Source organism: Megalops cyprinoides, chromosome 16 (genome assembly GCF_013368585.1).
Source record: "Megalops cyprinoides isolate fMegCyp1 chromosome 16, fMegCyp1.pri, whole genome shotgun sequence".
In the NCBI taxonomy this organism is placed as follows: domain Eukaryota; kingdom Metazoa; phylum Chordata; class Actinopteri; order Elopiformes; family Megalopidae; genus Megalops; species Megalops cyprinoides.
This window is the reverse complement of record NC_050598.1, coordinates 25416274-25433807: the sequence shown is the minus strand read 5'-3', so window position 1 is coordinate 25433807 and position 17534 is coordinate 25416274. Positions and strand designations below refer to the sequence as shown.

The following is a 17534-nucleotide window of genomic DNA, read 5'->3' as shown; positions in this document are numbered from 1 at the left end:
CGGTAAGCTGGTATGTACCCCGTAGAAACCTTTGTGACTGACAGCCACCACTACAAAAACCTGCACTTTAAAGCCTGGCAGCGGGGATTGAGAAATATAAAGTTACAGAAAGGCGGGGGGGGGGTTGGGGGGTGTAGTTGTTGCATGGTAAGATGAAACTGGGACAGCGTCTCCACTGTCGTGGTCCCTGTCTGCATCGTGTATCGTGTATGCCAAGCCGTCGGCCCCGCCCTTCTCACTGTGTTAAGAGGAAGGCACGAAATAACCGCACCCCCCCCTTTTGTCTTTGTTGCAGGCAATGAGAAAGATGGATTCTTGTCACTCTGTGATCTGTGTAAGAGGGAAGGGAGCCGGGTGGAGTAGACCTGCCAGGATGCATGTGAGTGAAAGCGTGCAAGTTCCTTGTACTCCGCTCGTGAGACTCCCCCGTGAAAACAAACAAAAAAAAAAAATCAGCTGCCTGTAATTATCAAAACCTACGAAACAAACCAAAACACAAAACCATATAAAATGCTACGAGTATCAAGCCTCTGACAAATATAATTATTAAGTGGCTGCAGTTTTGAAACGTTCTTTACAACAAAAACAACAGCAAAAACGTTGACGTTATAGTGAAGCCTGTGCTTTTTCTTGTACGTCTAGTACAGCCATTTTGTTTAAGATGTCCATCTTGGATGCCAGTCAGATCACGACACTGGTCTTAAGTATATTCCTGCTATGTTCTTATTCCCCTGTGTATACATGTGTTCGTGTGAGAGTGTTTACTCATTTTTGATTGGGTATATCTAACAATATCATTCAGTAATGTCTTTTCACCTCACTCCGCCCTGTGAGAAGTGTTGCTCAATGTCATTATACCTACGTATAGTTTCACTTACACTAGAGCTCCAAATGGAAAATCAGAGAAGATAATCACTGAATTATTATAAGCTTTTAGATGCTTACAAGTAATAGCTTTACAGCTTATTGGATGGCATTTGCCAGCTCATTCATATCTGTAACAAGCATGCAACACTAAACTTACACCTGTGTTCCCAGAGGCTATTGTTTAATATGTCTGGTCTTATCTTTATATCATGTATTTCTGTTTTATATGACTCTAAGGATAGCTTTTTACTACTAAAAGGGTGGTTTTGTCATGTAAATGCACACTCTAGATTTACTATACACCTTTTTATCACTGTATCTCTTTGCTCTGGGGTCATCTGTGCAATTTGTTCATTCATAATTACATTATAATGTGGATTGTTTGCTCAAACAATAGCAAAGCTTTCGTCAAAAACCAATCAGGCATTCTTTTTCGTCTTTCATCGCTATTGTCGACCGCAGAGGTTCCTTTCTTGTGTTTGTTGTTCTTTTTGGTTCATACTGCATTCTTGATGCTCAGCCCTTATTGTTGGGTGATTTGGGTTGGTGTCATCACTTTGAATGAGCTGGGACAGTGACAATAGTTCTATCGGGGGTCCCGCGGGCCTGTACAGTTCGCGTACAATAGCAGGACGAGGAGGAGAAGAGGCGGCAGCGTAATTAAATCCGCGCAGCCCAGCGTCGTCCACCGACAAGGAGGCCGACTTCCCCGCTGTTCACCGAAGGGAATCCCGCCGAATCTCTTCCAAAGCCGCCCTCTTTCAGGGTCTTAAACTGGACACCTTTCCACATCAAAGAGCACGGCACTGCTGCTCTGAAGGACTCGAGTCCGGGGGAAAGAATGGCCTCCTCTGAGACGTGCACACACCGCTGGTCTAATTTGCCTTGCATCGCCCAACCCCCCCCCAACCAAAGCCTCGTCCAGTCCGGTCCCGATTCGACACCGGCGCCGATATCTGACAAGTTCACACAGGGAGGTGTGGGAACTTAAAGGCACGGAGTTCCACCGCATCCTACCAGGGGCCTCAGAAGGGCTTTATTAAAGCGCGCTCAATATGCCGGTCAGGGTTTTCAAAGTGCTGCGCACCCTCTAGCCCTGGCAAACTCAAAGGGTGTCAGAGCATGCTCGGTAAGGGCGATCTGACCCCCCATTAGTTTAATGAGTTGGGGCCATTGGTATGCCGAGGCAGGCTCTGCGCCGCCTTTTTCATCTTTGGAGGAGTTTTTAGCAAGTGATCCACTAACTTGCAGGTGACAAGGGGAGCCTGGCAGAGAGGTGTGCACCTCTAATCCAAGATCAATATCCAGCTGTCAGTCCTCCGAGAGCAATTTCCAGCAGTTAGGAACGCTTTGTGGGAGTCAGAAACACCGAAGTCCAAGGTAAAAGGAAACATTTACTGTCATCTGGAGAGTTTTATCGCCGCTTTGCTGCGACGCAGACCTGTTACGGTGTTCTTTTTAAAGGGTAATAAAAACAAATGGGGATGACATAACTGGCAGACAATGAGGGATGCGAGGCTTTTATTTGCATCATTAAAATTCTCTTGGCAGGAAGTCGGGCGCGTTCCGTGCTTGAGGAAGACATCCTTGTACTCAGTGCTTTCTCAGATGCAGCTTATCTGGGCTAAATAAAACCTTTCCAGATATGTCCCTGAATCTACACATTAAGGGTGAAGCAGGGGATATAAGTGTCCCCACATTTAGTAAATGTCCAACGAGTAAACATCCAACTGCCAGTACAGTGGCGCTGATTGCTTACTTTGTTTTCCCTGCTGATGTGCCACTGAGGGTCACCTGTAAGAGATTAGGGAGACAGTGCCGTGAGGAGGGGCTGGGCGACCAGGAAGTGGCGGCTGCTGGAGCTAATTAAAGGCGCAGTAACAGAGCTCCGCTCTGCCCGACATCAAACGCTGGTGAGATCGTAGTCTCCCATCGCATCCCGGGGGTGTCGGGGAACCTTATGACCGACACCAGGAACGTGCTGGGCCCTCGGGCGTGACCCGCAGGGCCAGGGGTGAGCTGCAGTGACTTTGGAGCCCAGTTGGGGTGCACCTCGGGCCAGCTTACCTGTGCTTTTGGTGTCTGCCTTCCTGTTTGCGGGCAGTCACATGACTGCATGGATGCTGGTGCAGGGCCTTCATCCTGTAGGAGAGAGTGGAAATAGACTTAGGCAAAGGGTCGGGGAGGGAAGGAGAGGGTAACGAGTAGCTTGTGGAAGCCAGGTCTAATGAACACCGTGGTAAGGACACAGGTCCTTTTTTTTTAACCGGGGTAGGAACACATGGATATGTTTATTTGTGAGAGTGTGGCCTTGCAACGGATATTGGCCGGAGCAGAAATATTTCCTTCAATTTAGCAAACTCAACAAAAAGCACCCTGTTCTGTCAAGACTTTTCTTTGGGAGATCATTAAAAAAAGGAATGAAAAAATGACCTGTATGGGCCTGCCCTGCAGCTTAAAGTATTTCTCAGAGTGCTTGTTGAACGGTTGCAGCATCAACATCACGTGTTTGTGGCGGGATCGCCTCTACCAGCAAGACACGATAAATAGAAAATCTGTAGTTTTCTTAAATATTCTCCTCTTTTGTGTCTCGAGAATGAACCTTAACTGAAGACAAATTTATAGTTTCACAGGTATAATTTCCTGATGAACAGCGTTTTAATATTTATCGAAATTCATTATTATAGAGTTCATAATGCCCAATAATCACAGTGCATGAATATAAAGTCTCTCATTGTGAAATGCACATCGGACGAGAATGGTACTCTAGCCAGTTATTCACGGCTGCCTGCCGATCACCTCCATTGATAATGTACTCATACCTGGGAGTTTTATGAGACCAGCCTTACGGCCAGAGTGCTAAGTGAGGAAGGGGGAAACAGAGAGGGGGGTAATTCTGTAACAGTTTGGCCATGCGTTCAAATTGTGGAAGCATGAGAGAGTGAAGGGGCATAACCTAATTTTACTGCCATGGTGCAAAGCACTGACATAAAGTGCAGACTCTGCTGCAGTCTTCTTACATAAACCAAAAGTCCAAACAAGAATATTCTGTCCAGTAACACACAGACTCAAAACAAGTCCCAGAATAAGCGATAAGCCGTGAATGTTCATAAAAATCTACAACATTTTCAAGCCCAAAAAAATGTTCTAATGAAAAATACAAATAACGTGATATGAATGGTTAGCCTACATGGAACAAAGAGAGTGCAGCTTGATCACAAATTTGCAATCCAATAACAAGAAAGAAAGGTGCTCTCTCACCCAACGAGGAAGATCCTTGTAGGGTGGATCCTTGTAGGATTTTCCCACCAGTCCTTTCCACCATTCCACCGTTTGTGAGGTCCTTTAATGAGTTGGTAGTAGGGTGACATGAGCAATCAACCAAGAATTGTAGGCACTGTAATAAAAAAGAAGAATAAAACAAAGTCGGTGTTTTTGTTCCCTTGGTTACCAAAAGGGAAACATGGCTCTCGCGATACTGTCCCCAAGACCGCTCAAACGTGAGGTAGGACAGGTTACTCACCAGGAGAGAGATAACCATTCAATAACAAAACTGACACTGACATCTTAAAGAGACAAGGTCCCTTTACTTCAGAAAGGGAAGCTTCTATACTCTTTGTATATTTGCATGCTCTTGATTGGTTATTTACACAATATTGGTTTTCTTGAATGGGGACCTGAAATCCAGAATTGTTTTAGTGGCTCATCCTTACATACGCGACATGACACGGACCAAAATTACATTTTTACATGTTTATATTTGCACATTTACATTTTTCATTTACCACCGTGGATGCTAAGCAGTATCACTTAAATTCATTCAGGTTTAGTTTTGATGCTGCTAGTGGTAGCTTATTAAAAATGAGCGATGCTAACTAGATGAACGAACAATATGTCCGCAAAAATAGCATTTACGAGGAGAAAGGGAGCTCTTCGAGTGATGAAAATGCAGACTCTTCCTCCCTGCTTTGGCAATCTTACAGCTGGAGTCCAGGTCTCAAAAATAAAGGGAAGTGGATGTTTAAAGCACTGTGCAGTGTAAGAAAATTGACTTTCTCCTTTTCTGGTAAATTTTATTATTGTAGGTGGTAGTTTGGATTTTTACTAATCGAGTGTGTTCCGCTTACAGTCTACGTCATATCATGTTACAAAATTAATTATTGCTGTTTAACAAGTTAAAAGTATGCTTTAGGATCGATGAGGAATTATTTTTGTATTTATTAAATTTTAGTTTTTAGATGTTTGTTGTTTAAACATTTTTTAGGCTATGTTGTGAGACACTTATCATTAAACCGATTTTTGGTCAATAAGTCTGTTGTATGTTAGCATTTTAAAATTTTCCTTCGCACTCTTACATTTGCAAGAGTATACCTGTTCTAGGCATTATTGTTTGGTCAGGTCATGTTTTCAGATAAAAAAAAGAAAACATACACACACACACACACACACACACACTCATTAGACAGGTCCTAGACATAGCTCCAGAAATCCTCATACAAACAGAAAACTGAAAGGAAACAGCTGTAAGGAAAACATACACAGTGACCTTGGTAATGAGCATAGAGGTGCAGGAAGGCCTTTACAGTGTATTATGGACAGATAATAGACTTTCATCACACCACTTACATCTGTATTCAGCTTCCTTAAAGGCAATACAGGAGAAGGGGTTTCACAGACATGATGTCATTAAAAGGAAAAGACTGATGGATACGCAAATGTGGGGCTTTGACACAGAAAAGGAACTTGAGCACATTGAAAAAATAACAGATTTCATTTTATTTTCTGACATGCCACCAGTACAGAAATGCGTATCTCGATAACTCGCAGGATCTGTTTTTTCCTATATATCTGTCTATCTGTCAGTCAGTCTCTCTGTTTTGTCTGCGGAAATATATAGAATCAAAGCTGATATCGAATTACCTATCATTCTCACAATGCATCTCAGTGATGCTATACAAATCAAAGACAGATGAAGAAGCTAGCATTCACCTTCAGAGAGCAAGGGAGTGAACTGACACCACACAAAGCCCTCCAACTTAAGTTCTTTAGAAAGATCTGAGATGGAAAGCTTTTTCCTGCATTCCATCTTTTTGTTATGCTTCAGGTTTTTTTTACTTGTTTGAAGACTCATTCTGAGAAGGCACATGCAAACTTGAAATTCTCTTAATATGAACTGTGCATGTGATAGCAGCTGTTGTTTGCGTGTCCACCACCTTTGTCCTGCTCCCAGCATGTCAGGGTTGGTATCGCTGTCTGTAAATATTGGTGTAGTCACAAGTTTCTTGTGTATTTAAGTTATGTTACATTTTTAAGCAGGAAACAAATGTCTGTTGCCCCAAAAGCTTGCAAAATATCTCACATCCTTAAGGCTAAGTACAGATTTTGTGAAATATCCTTAAACGCCGAATTCTTTTTCCATATCTCTTGCACACAAATACACAGGGGTTATGCTCGACAAAATAGTTTTGACAACCAGCGACATTGAACGCATAGATCCAAAGTCAAGCTGTCTGGCATCTGCTGCACCGAGATCTCTGGGAAGTGGACTGATGTTTAGCCCGGTCTGTGAAAGGTCTGGATGCCTATGCTCTGCATGACAGGAGGTGATGCCCTAATAGCATATCAAATATCTCCACATGTGACCTGAAGGATACCTGGACTCCGTCTGGGAGTAGGTCATGAAAAGGAGAAACACTGGGATGTCCTCGTCTGCTGCCCATTTATATGGTTGAAAAAAAAAGTTGAAAGAGGTGTCGATACAGTATACTTTGGTGAACTTTGTCCATTAATTTCAGTGCAAATTTATGCGCGTGTTACTTTAGCATTCGTTGCACAGAACTGCAAATTTGACAGTTGCAGAAATTAATAAAAAATGTTGCATAAGGGCCGATAAAGCTAAATTGTGTAACGATGCACTCCCACATGCAGATTAATATACTGCAGCTGAAAATAACCCAAACGAAAATCTGCCTTAGAATGCAATAATAAATAAAAGGACAGTGGTGATTCAACATGGCCAGTGGTACGTGGTGTATTTGCTTTAATCCGTACAGTTGTGGAATACTTCAGCAAAACAGAAGTATATGAGATTTTGATGGCTTAATGATATTCTGAGACCCTGGACAGTCTGCTGCGGCTTTGTGAAATATAGGGGAACTTTACGCTGTAAGGCTTTACGACTTTACGGCCGTCAGCATGGCGGCCGCGCATGCAGCAGCACCGACCCGGGTCTGCTCTTGCAGCAATCGCATGATATTGGCCTCTTTTACGCGATTCGCGGCTAGCCCCCATCCCCAGTTGGGCCACAGGAAAGGGCGTGAGCGGCAGATGTCTTTATAGAGAGGCCCAACGCGGCACCGAGAGGGAGGCCCGTCGTGGCGATTTCATTTGGCGTTTTTTTTTTTTTTTTTTTCCCTGTTTCCAGGCCCAGCAGCCCCTCAGCTTGGGCTTTAACGTCCCCTGAAGTTGTGAATTCTGCTTTATTCAGCACATCACAGAGCCAGCAGCACTCCCCGAGTGAGAGAGGTAGCACCGCCCCAGTTATCGCAGCTTCATCAACCACTTCTGCTGGAAAATAAGTCATTAATATTCCGCGTGCACATACCGCCCCCCGCCCCTATTGGTAGTGTAGTAGTGGTTCAGTGAGTTCTCTCATCTCTGCACGTTAAACAGTGCACTGCGATAAAGATGTTTCAGAGCCCACAGGTTCATGTCAATGCAACACTGATGTTTTTTTTTCCATTCAGTGAACGCTCCTGTTGTAAAACTGAAACATGCCGAATTGTCCTTGGCACAAAGTTGGGGTTTGGTTTGATGTTGAAGTGTAATGTAGTGCCTTTGCAAGTGGAAATTTTTAACGATTGGATACAGCCCTTTATTTGAATCAATCAATCATGTTAGCAAATGGATCCAGGACCATTGAAACAACAGTATCACAATCTAAAAGAAAAAAACGTAGAATGCGTTTTATCCATGAGCAGTATTAAAATCAAGTTAGAGTCTGCTGCAATTTGTCTTAAATATTTCTTTAATACATTCCATCGAGGTTTTAATAATATAGAGGCTTGCAAGTGGCCATCAGAAAAACCACTGGTTTTGCTCTTTTCTTTCTTGTGTTTGTTTTGAATTAAATAACTAGGACTCCTGTATAGGTAGTTTTTTTTCAGGGAAGGAGATCTACTGATTGAGATATGGACCTAATAAACTGGCTGCGTGTTGGTGGAATCGGAGTGTAGATCATGGAGAGGCAGGCAGGAGCACTTGATGCCCATGCCAGCTGGGTGCCACATACAGCCTCGCTCTCCGCACCCAGGTGCTTCCCTGGCTACACATCATTTCTGCCGCAATGCAGAACGTCTGTTGCACCTGCAAAAGACTGCAGAGAGAGCAGGCGGTCTTGTTTTTGTAGCCCGTCCGTTATAATTTCTGCTATTTGCCGAATTTATTAACATGCCCACAAAGTGTAGTGTGCTTTCAATCCAGTTGAAAGCATAGCATAATGCCTCTACCCCAGGAAGGTCAATATGTGAGGTTGTTGACATGAAATTTGTTACAATTATCCCAGTGATTCTTTTTTTGTGTAGCTATCTTGCAGAATTAGTCTAATGTGACTTGTCCTGGAGTCCTTTTGTGTATTTAAATGTCATGTTTTGATGTTTGTCGAGAGATTTGCTAATAAGTTATCTTAATCCTCAGTAGCTAACTCATAAAGCAGTAACGTTTCATCAAAGTTACTACTTACCATTGATATTCAAAAAAATACTTTCATGTTATGTCTGACCTTTGAGAAGACCTGACAATAAAAGACAGTGTTTCCCTGAGGATTTTCAAGGGGCCTGTCTCCATGACAGGCATGCAGGGGATGGGGGTGGGGCACTGACGATCAGATGAGTAAATATAAGGACAAGATAGAGATATTAATGTGTAAGGACAGGAACGTTAATTTGTTCACCAAAAAGAGCAGCAATATCAAGAATAGCGGTAACTATGCTGTAACTCATCTTTTACGTTATTTACAAACAATTTAAATAAAACACAGCAAACCGTGAAAATATATTCAGTACCTTTGTTCACCAAGACGAGCAGCAACATCAAGAATAGCAGTAACTACGCTGTAAACCGTCTTTTCCGTTATTTACAATTTAAATAAATGACAACGAACAAAGAAAACATATCAGTACCTGAAAAAAACTTACGTAAAATAATGAGTTAATTTTCTAAGCTCCCCAGATTCTGCTAAGTATCCCAGCAGAGTATGGGTGCTGCTCCCTAACTCGGGCGAGCTGCAGCAGCATGCCACTGAAATGGCCAGGGGATACAGGGAACAGAATGTATTTGTTGATGTGCCACTGCGCCGGTGATGTTTTCTGTAATTTTTCAAAACCGTTTAGCTCATACGTTTTTCGCAGTTATGTAAAAGTGGATGGTTTGACACGTCTTGAGAAAGTAATCACTTTCAGCCTGGCAGCAGATTAGGGTTTAATAGCATCAGATCTTCGCAGCTGTGACTCACAGGGATCAGTGCTGCTGAAGGTGGGCGAGATTTTGACGTAGCGCTCCACGCGAGAAGCAGGGAAAACAAGGCAGCTCCACCTCGCCTCAAGTTATTAGATCTTCCCGAGCTGACCTTCAGTTTGTGGAAACCAAACAAGATTCAGAACCCTGCGTGTTTACAGTGGGAAGTCCCTGCTTGGAGCATACCGTATGAATACTCTACTGTACAAATATAGAAAAACAGGATAATTGACCTGAAACTGTATGTTACGCTATGCTCAAGAGACTTTTGGCACACTCTTTTTTTTCTGAAATGGTAAAACAACCATAGGAAAAAATATCTAAAATTATACTTGCACACATGCAGTCTCATCAGTAGGACAGAAAGTTACGATAATCATAGCAACATTTCCAATATTAACAAAAATCACAGTATTATAATATTAATATTTATTGGTTTGGTGGGTCCATGCAATGAAAAGAGTACTGGTTGCTTATTTCCTCTGTTGCTTCAGTGTGCTTAGTGAAAAAAAATGCACTCCCTCATTGTTGTGTCTGTGCTTGGCAAAAGCTATTTAATGGCAATTTTTAGGTTCACAAAGCTCATTTAGTGGTAATCTTGTGTTAACTCCAGGAGCTACTGCAAGGTAGTGCTAACCTTGCTGCCGAGTCGGCCATATTTGTTTACGTTCCCGTTTTATTAACGATGGCCTAACTGCTTGACAGCGCCTCCTGCTGCTCCTCTTGAGGAAAGTTTCTTGCCTTTAATGTGGAATTCAGCTCTGAAGTTAAAGAGTAATCATAACGGCCTGTCTTAATGTGTTTAAAATTTGATTATTTAGTGTTTTATTATTTAGCAAAACGGGACTTGCTGCCTTGTTCTTGTTCATTTGGAAAATAATTTCAGATTTTATCTGATTTTTCTTCATTTTGGACAAAATACAGCTCATAAGATAAGATTGGTGTCTTGTGGGGAATGTTCTCTGGCTGTCTATGTGAGGTTTGATTTGACACCCTGGCAGTATTTCCTGATGTATCTTCAATGAAATGTGAAGAATTTGTCTACTTAACGCGCTAATTTTTCAAAACGGTAAATCCCACGTCCCCTGCAAAGTGAGATTTAATCGTACACTAAATTGCACACAACAGGATATGAAAAGCAAGGACACAGCTCTTATTTCACAACCAGCATTTCACAGCGACAAGAAACGCCTCAGTAAAATTTGGACGCGTAGCTCCACCGCTTAAAAAGCAACCGTCTGATAGTAGTCAGGGTATTGAATAAAACAAGGTGCTTTTCGTACGGAGTGGAAACGTGGGCTGCTGTAATGTCAATGCTGGGCGGGTCTGAGCAGGCGGCCTCCTGCGGTCCCCAGCGCTCTGGCCGCAGAGCACAGGGTGGGAGCGGCGTCGCAGCGCGAGGAGCGGCTCTGTGGACCGCACCGCTGCCGGAGCGCCCATGCCAGCCGCGCATGACGGCTAATGAAGACACGCACTGGCAGGACCCCATCGCCCTGGCAACGGGATGTCACTGTAAACAAGCTGGAGGACGTTGGCAGGCCACTTCCTGGTTATATAATGCCGACCCGTTTTTCCGAAAGGAAGATCACAGGCCCGATTCAGGGGACGTGAGCAAATTGAAATGGCAGGCGAAAAACGTAAAATTATATAACCGTCTTTCGCCGTCCTTGAAGGCGAATCTGCTAAAAATACAACATACTCCCCCCTGCTTCTTGCCCCCACCCCCTTCACCCCCATTCCTCCTATCCCACATGCTCTTCTCAGTCTCTCAACACCCTTCCTCCTTATTCTGCACCTCACACAATTAATATCGATGTTAACCCTTTAACCTGTTCGCTAAACTCCTTGGTTTGCTTAGAAGTGGACTGCTGCGTTTTGTCTGAAAACATGCCCTGTACATTATAGCTATTGAATCGCTCTCTTGTGCCTAGCATCCATGCAACTCGCACCTCTTTTTGTTTAAGAATTTCAGTTAAAATATTGCCAAAATGGAAAATGATAAATGTTTAATTTTTCTTATCAAAAGCACTCCCGTTCCGGGTATAAATCTGGAAAAACGAAAGGAGAAATTTGGAGGAGTATGACGTCAGCGATAAGATATTCTCATCGTTAAATGTCTGAAAACCTCATTCCACTACTAAAATGTACATCCATAGATTGGCAGCTGGTGAGCAAAATGTTCAGATGCATACCTTAGAGCGAGTCATGCTTCATGTACATCCTGAAATAATACCGCCGCCATGCTTCTTCTACAATCTGCCATCTGTGGACATTTTTTAAATTTGGTTTTGCATAGCAACAGAGCAGACCTAAAATACTTCATCAGGAGGCAGCTGTAGTCAGATGCAAGCGTTCTCCCATCAGTGCCATGTTCTGTCTTCTGTTACAGTACAGTTACTGTCCGTAACTCACCAGTACAATCCTAAAGTGGTTATTTCAGTTTGTCACTTAACTGAGCGGAAAATGAAAACATTTTGAGACAATGCATGTTCCGCATGCAGCATTGTTAAAACAAAACACTAGTGTTCCCTCATCCTTCTCCTCGATAGGAACTATACAACTTGCATGTACACAAGTTAATGACTTATCTTCCATAAACGTGATAATTCACAAAAATTCAAGACAATTCACACAATAATTAGTTGTTGAAAACTGATGTCTGTGATTGTGCTTGAATCTTAATCTCATGCTCGAATCTCCACTTCATGTATTTAATTTGTAACCATATTATAGTACTTATGATTATGAAATAATAACAATGCATTTTTTTCTTGAAATTGATAGAGTGAAACCCATGTCAAAAAGACCTCAAGAAATGAATACGTTTTTTTGATAAGGCATGGTAATTTTGTTGGTGTTGAATACATTTACTGTCATATAAATTTTGCAGTTGTATGTACATTAGAACTTCTTGGGTTTAGAAAACACACTTGTCACGTGGCCTTACTGTGCGTGGATGCTGCTACATAGGGATTTTTGGCTAAAAAGAAGTGTATTCCGTGGAGTTTTGGTACAGTGCTGCCTCAGACAATATTAGTCATATAATTTATGAAATTCATAAATAGGTATGCACTTTTTTTAAAATGCTCACCAAGGCTACAGCACTATTTATGGCGTATGAAATCAGCTGATAAGTTTATCCTGTCAAACTGATAAGTCTTTTTAAGACTAGGCCTAAAAACTCTTTCGGACACATTTGCCTAAATAAAGATGTCCAAGCATATTTTTCCAGTGAACAGGATTATAAAATAAAATTAAAAATTGCGAACAGAAAAAACTAAGCGTGCAATTCCCTGTACCTTGTCATATATGTAACATAATTTCTGCAACCTGAAAATGATGTGAAACATAATATAATATAATCGCTGAAGTGTATATTGCACAGAGAATGATAAAATGGCAATAACTGTTTAGTGTCATTTTTTAAAAGCAGATGTACGTACCCGGTCATAATTCTTCCTTGCAAAAATACCCGAACTTCATTTCGATCAAATAAAACAGATGTTTGACAAACTGAAAACACTGAGATGCTCGTTGCCATATCCACGATTATTTACTGTCTGCAGACAAATAATTATACATCGTAACTTTTTTACAGCTATCAACACAAAACAAATGTGGCCGCGGTGAGTTTAACCCAGACGCTATCCAGTATGGAAATCATAAATATTTGGAAGTAAAAAGCACATGCGGTAGTTGTAACCACTGTAAATATGCGTCGTCTGTCTTTTCCGTTGTTTGAAATTATATTTGATTTAAAAGGTAAAATCTAGAGACTCCTTTCCCCTTTGAAAAAAGCTGTAGTAGTGCTTTGGAAAACACAATTTTTCCTTCATGTGTTTGTCCTTTAGAGGGGTCAGGGAAATCTCGTTTGGATGGGCTGAGTGCGGTGAATGACCGGACTATAACTCCAGTTACTGTGCTGCTACGGAGGGCTGCTACTTGAATATCGGGCCGCTGATGTCCAGACAGACCTTTACGATGAGGATGAGCTCCAGTAGTTCCTCTACCTCGCCAATAATACCAGAAACAGAATGGCCCTTTGCTGTTTTCAAAGAACAGTCAGCACAGATACACACACCAGTCCCAGTCTGAAAAGTTTGTCTTGTTCCCTTGCAAATCGCCAGGGCTTAATTAGGAAGTAGGTGGAAATTATTTTTCTGATAATTATGAATGATACATTTATAGATATGATAACTGGGTGATGTCTCACCTGGTCACTTGTAAGTAATAGTTGTCCATAAATTATGCGATTCGCCATTAAAATATATTTCTCGTAATAATGGTAATTGCTCATATATGGTAGTGGAGATGTCCACTTGATAAGGGTTGAGTAGGGAACAGGAATAGACTGGAAAACACATGGCAGGCATTAGACATATAATGTGATTACTTTGTTTTGATCTGTATATTTTACACTTAAGCAGGCTGAGCTTTTAATTAGGGAGTATATTTGTTTTTTGTGTCTTACACAAGAAGGAATAGTATGCAGTGTAAATGGTAGGTTTTATTGATTTGTTTTGTAGAAACTTAACAGTTTTGTATCTTATTGCAGATTCATAATTTTTGGTGTGTAAAAATTTATCCTCGGCATCAAAATCAAGCTCACTGGTGAGCAATTTTAAGTTTGGAACCAGCTGACAAATGCTTGTTTCATTTACAGTGAGGATTTTTAGTCCCTCAAAGAAAATTATTGCGGATGTATTAGAGTAAATCATATATCATAATACTACTTTACGACAGAATTTTGACTAAAAACTCCCAACTGATTGTTTGCGGTGTGTTTCGTTTGAAATGGAAGCTGACCCATATGACTTTCACACAGTCCAAAATCAGGGATGTTAGCCTTTGCTATCAGTACCCAGACGCCAGTTTTAGGAAGTCATGTCCCTATTTAGCCTTTGTTGGATTTATTAGTTATTTATTTAAATGCCGTGCACCGGCCTCACAATTCGAGTGAAAACATATTATAAACAATGAGTACAAAATATATCTGATATGTATTAATATATATTTGTGGCTGTCTTTGGTGGTGTTTATTTCTAAATGTAGAAAAAATATGACAAAACAGTGCATGTACAGTGCTGTGTGATAGGCGAGAATGCCACAGCAGAGCCCTCAGAAAGTGGATCAAATCAAATTAATTATCATTTTAAAGAGGTTATGTGTGGCACTAAACAGGCTCTCCTCACCGATTTACATTATTATCTCAGGTCTCACACAGCTCAAAATTGTGTAAGAGGAACACAGATTCTTCTAAGAAAATCAACTACCCGAAACCTTGTCCACTCAGCAAGTGAATCTGCCAGAGGAGTTTGGAATCAGTTGAGGAAAAAGTTTATTTTCCTTTCTTTTCATAAGCACTGAAGGAGAAAATAGTTCTCAAATGATATCCAACAGTTAACCTGAGATGTGAGGGGAAAGCAGAGAGAATGCTCAAGTTTTTTTTTGTTTCACACCACAAAAGCTTTCAAGAACAAAACCTCAAAGAGACTTTCATATGAAGCGCCCATATTTGACAAATAAATTGGCGTTAATGAAAAGACTGACTTTAAGAGAAACAAGCAGATTGCTATAGTCAGAAAGAAAAGGGCGATCTCAGTATGCTAATATGTGTTTTCTGTAGTTCATTTTGAAGTCTTTTTCTGTAAATCAGTAGACTATGAAGAATAATAAAAACATATGTTTACATTCAGATATAAACATTGTTAAAAGTTTGACGTGTTTTTCTCCTACTTTAATGAGTCTAAGAAATGCAATAGCTACACCACTAGCAATACATGGAAGCAAAATCAAGATACAGTTTTGAAATAATGTCTGAATAAAATCAACTGTCTACCATTAAAGGGAAAAGCTTGAACGTTATGCCCGTCTCAGTCAAACTGTAGATGTGTAGTAGATCATTAACTCCTGGTACGAGGTGCATGTGGTGAAATGGAACAAGATGGCCAAAACGTGGGTGTGGTGCATGTGAGGGGATGTCCAGGCGAAGGGTAAAATGGATGAAAGGAACGGATGTGTATGTCCAGCGTGAAGGAGAACTCGTTTAAACCACAGTAAGTGGATTATTATATGGTCGGAGGAGAAACCAGAATGTATACTAGCGTGAATTACAGCAAACATTTACTTGTAATGTAAGGCACTTGTTTCCTGATTACTGCCCTGTAGATTATAATGGCAGCCATTTTGTTTCCTCTCTTTTTCTCATTTGTCGCTAAAATGTGTCCACAAACAGCGATAACTGTTAATGTTACATGTACGCCTAGCTTTATACATTTCCAAATTAGTATATCTGTGGCAGTGATTTCTCACAGAGAAGAAGTAATGACTGTTTTATGGTTTTGAGGAGAGCAGGGAACAAACCAGCTATGTGGCTGCTTGGCCCCCTCCTTAGTTCCTTCACTTCCCGCACTGAATGTTCCAGACAGTACAGAGCGTTAATCCATCACACCACTGTCTAACACACACACAGAAAACACAGGATCAACTGGACATGCTTTAGAACCTACCTTGAACCCCCTCCCAACCCCGCCACACTCTTTCCCTCCCATAACACTCTCCCTCCGTGGGGGCATACAGTAAGGATGACCTAGGCGTATTTGCTCTCAAACAAATGAACTGAACTGTGAAAGACACTTTGGAGTGGACTGTGGCCCATTGATGGCGGCTAATTTACCCTGCAATTTCAAGTGAGCTGACTTTGTTGTTAGGCTTGGTAAACATGCCACTTCAATGGGTGGCTGGAGCTACCCTCAGGTATATAGGGTTAGGGTGCTGTGTCATGTAGATAGAAGCTTATAGCCGCAAGTAATTTTGTTGTTTCATATGGAGTGACTGACTCTCTGTGTTTAATGTTAAATCGTTTTTTTTTCTTAGATATGTTCTTATCGAAACATATTTCAAACATTCTGAAAATTAGCCGCGACATCATTTATGTATAGTCTCATTAGATTGCACATATTCAGATTCATTAAGCTTTTTCAACATATCTCCCTGTGTGGAGTTTTTTTTTTATCTATACATTTTTAATATGTTTTTGACTGGAGCAGCTGGGCTCTAGAGTAACATGAGAGTTAGAGAATATCAGATCCATATGAGTGTTGGATTTTGTGCAGCCACTGTCTGGGGGGAAAAAATCTAAAAAAAAAAAATGCAAACCTCTAATCGAAAGGGCACAAGATATAATTTGTTATCACAAAAGGTGCAAACATAGAGATTCATTTATGAAATGCATAGATGCCTTCGGAAATGACATTTCGTTTATCATCCGTACCATTTAAAGTCAGACTCACAAGTAGTAAAAAAATGGAAACCAGCTAGCAAACCCTTACAGCAGAATAACAGTGAGAATCCAGTGTGTACCACAGTTCCAGTAAAGCCGGGACACGTTCTGATAAATGCAGTTCCACAGCTATAAGGACGGTCTCTCTCCCCAGCCAGCGAGGCCTGGGAGAGAGGGAAACGCCTTCGCGTTCAGCAGCTTCCCCCGGCCCAGAACACTGCCGTCCTGGGACAGGCACCGATCGGACACCCAGCAACTCACCTCGCGTACATGCGTCCCTCTGCTCGCGGTGGCGCCGTCACTAGGAAATCGCTCGGTGGCTGCCGCAGCCGGACGGAGCGAAGTGACGTTCCTCGGTGGGGCAGTAGAGGGGAAGCCCCGGACGGAGTGTTCTTTTTTTGTGGTTTTCGGTTCATGTTTTTTTTTTTTTTTTTTTTCCTCCCTTGTTTTGTTTTGTGTAGTGCCTCAATCAGGGAACACGCAGAAGCCGCTGGCCACCTCTCTGCACATTCTCTTTACAAATCCCTTCCAGGTCTAAAGTAGGACGCAGGACTGTGCCATAAATCTGAGCAGGCCTGGCCAGGCAGAGGCAGGGTCCGGCACAGGAGCGGCAGGCAGTTTTTTGAAGATTTCTGGTGAAGGCTCGCGGATTGAGACGTACAGCTGAGAGGCTAAAGTTACACTTTTTATTCCAACTTAGAGGGGGTCTCCCTGCTTTCTGGAAGCCAGTCAGATTTGTTGGGACTTTTTTTTTTTTTTTTTTATTCCTTTATAAACTTGTCTGGTTTCGGCTACAGACAATTATTCCTCAAATGGTGTTCTGATTAAGCAAAAAAAAAAAAATAAAAAAGAACATTAAGACGAACGTAAT

General features: G+C 41.7%; 1 long non-coding RNA gene across 2 annotated transcripts; it reads right to left on the bottom strand.

Annotated features, from left to right (window-relative positions):
* Positions 1-774: 774 nt before the first annotated feature.
* On the bottom strand, positions 775-17305 carry LOC118790733. 2 transcript variants are annotated; one of them, XR_005005517.1, is made up of 4 exons: positions 16925-17305; positions 4129-4264; positions 2935-3009; positions 775-2661 (listed from the first exon to the last, which is right to left on the bottom strand). It is a non-coding gene; the product is annotated as an uncharacterized LOC118790733 (long non-coding RNA). The 2 variants fall into 2 exon arrangements; XR_005005516.1 differs by lacking the exon at positions 775-2661 and having other exon boundaries at positions 2686-3009.
* Positions 17306-17534: the final 229 nt, after the last annotated feature.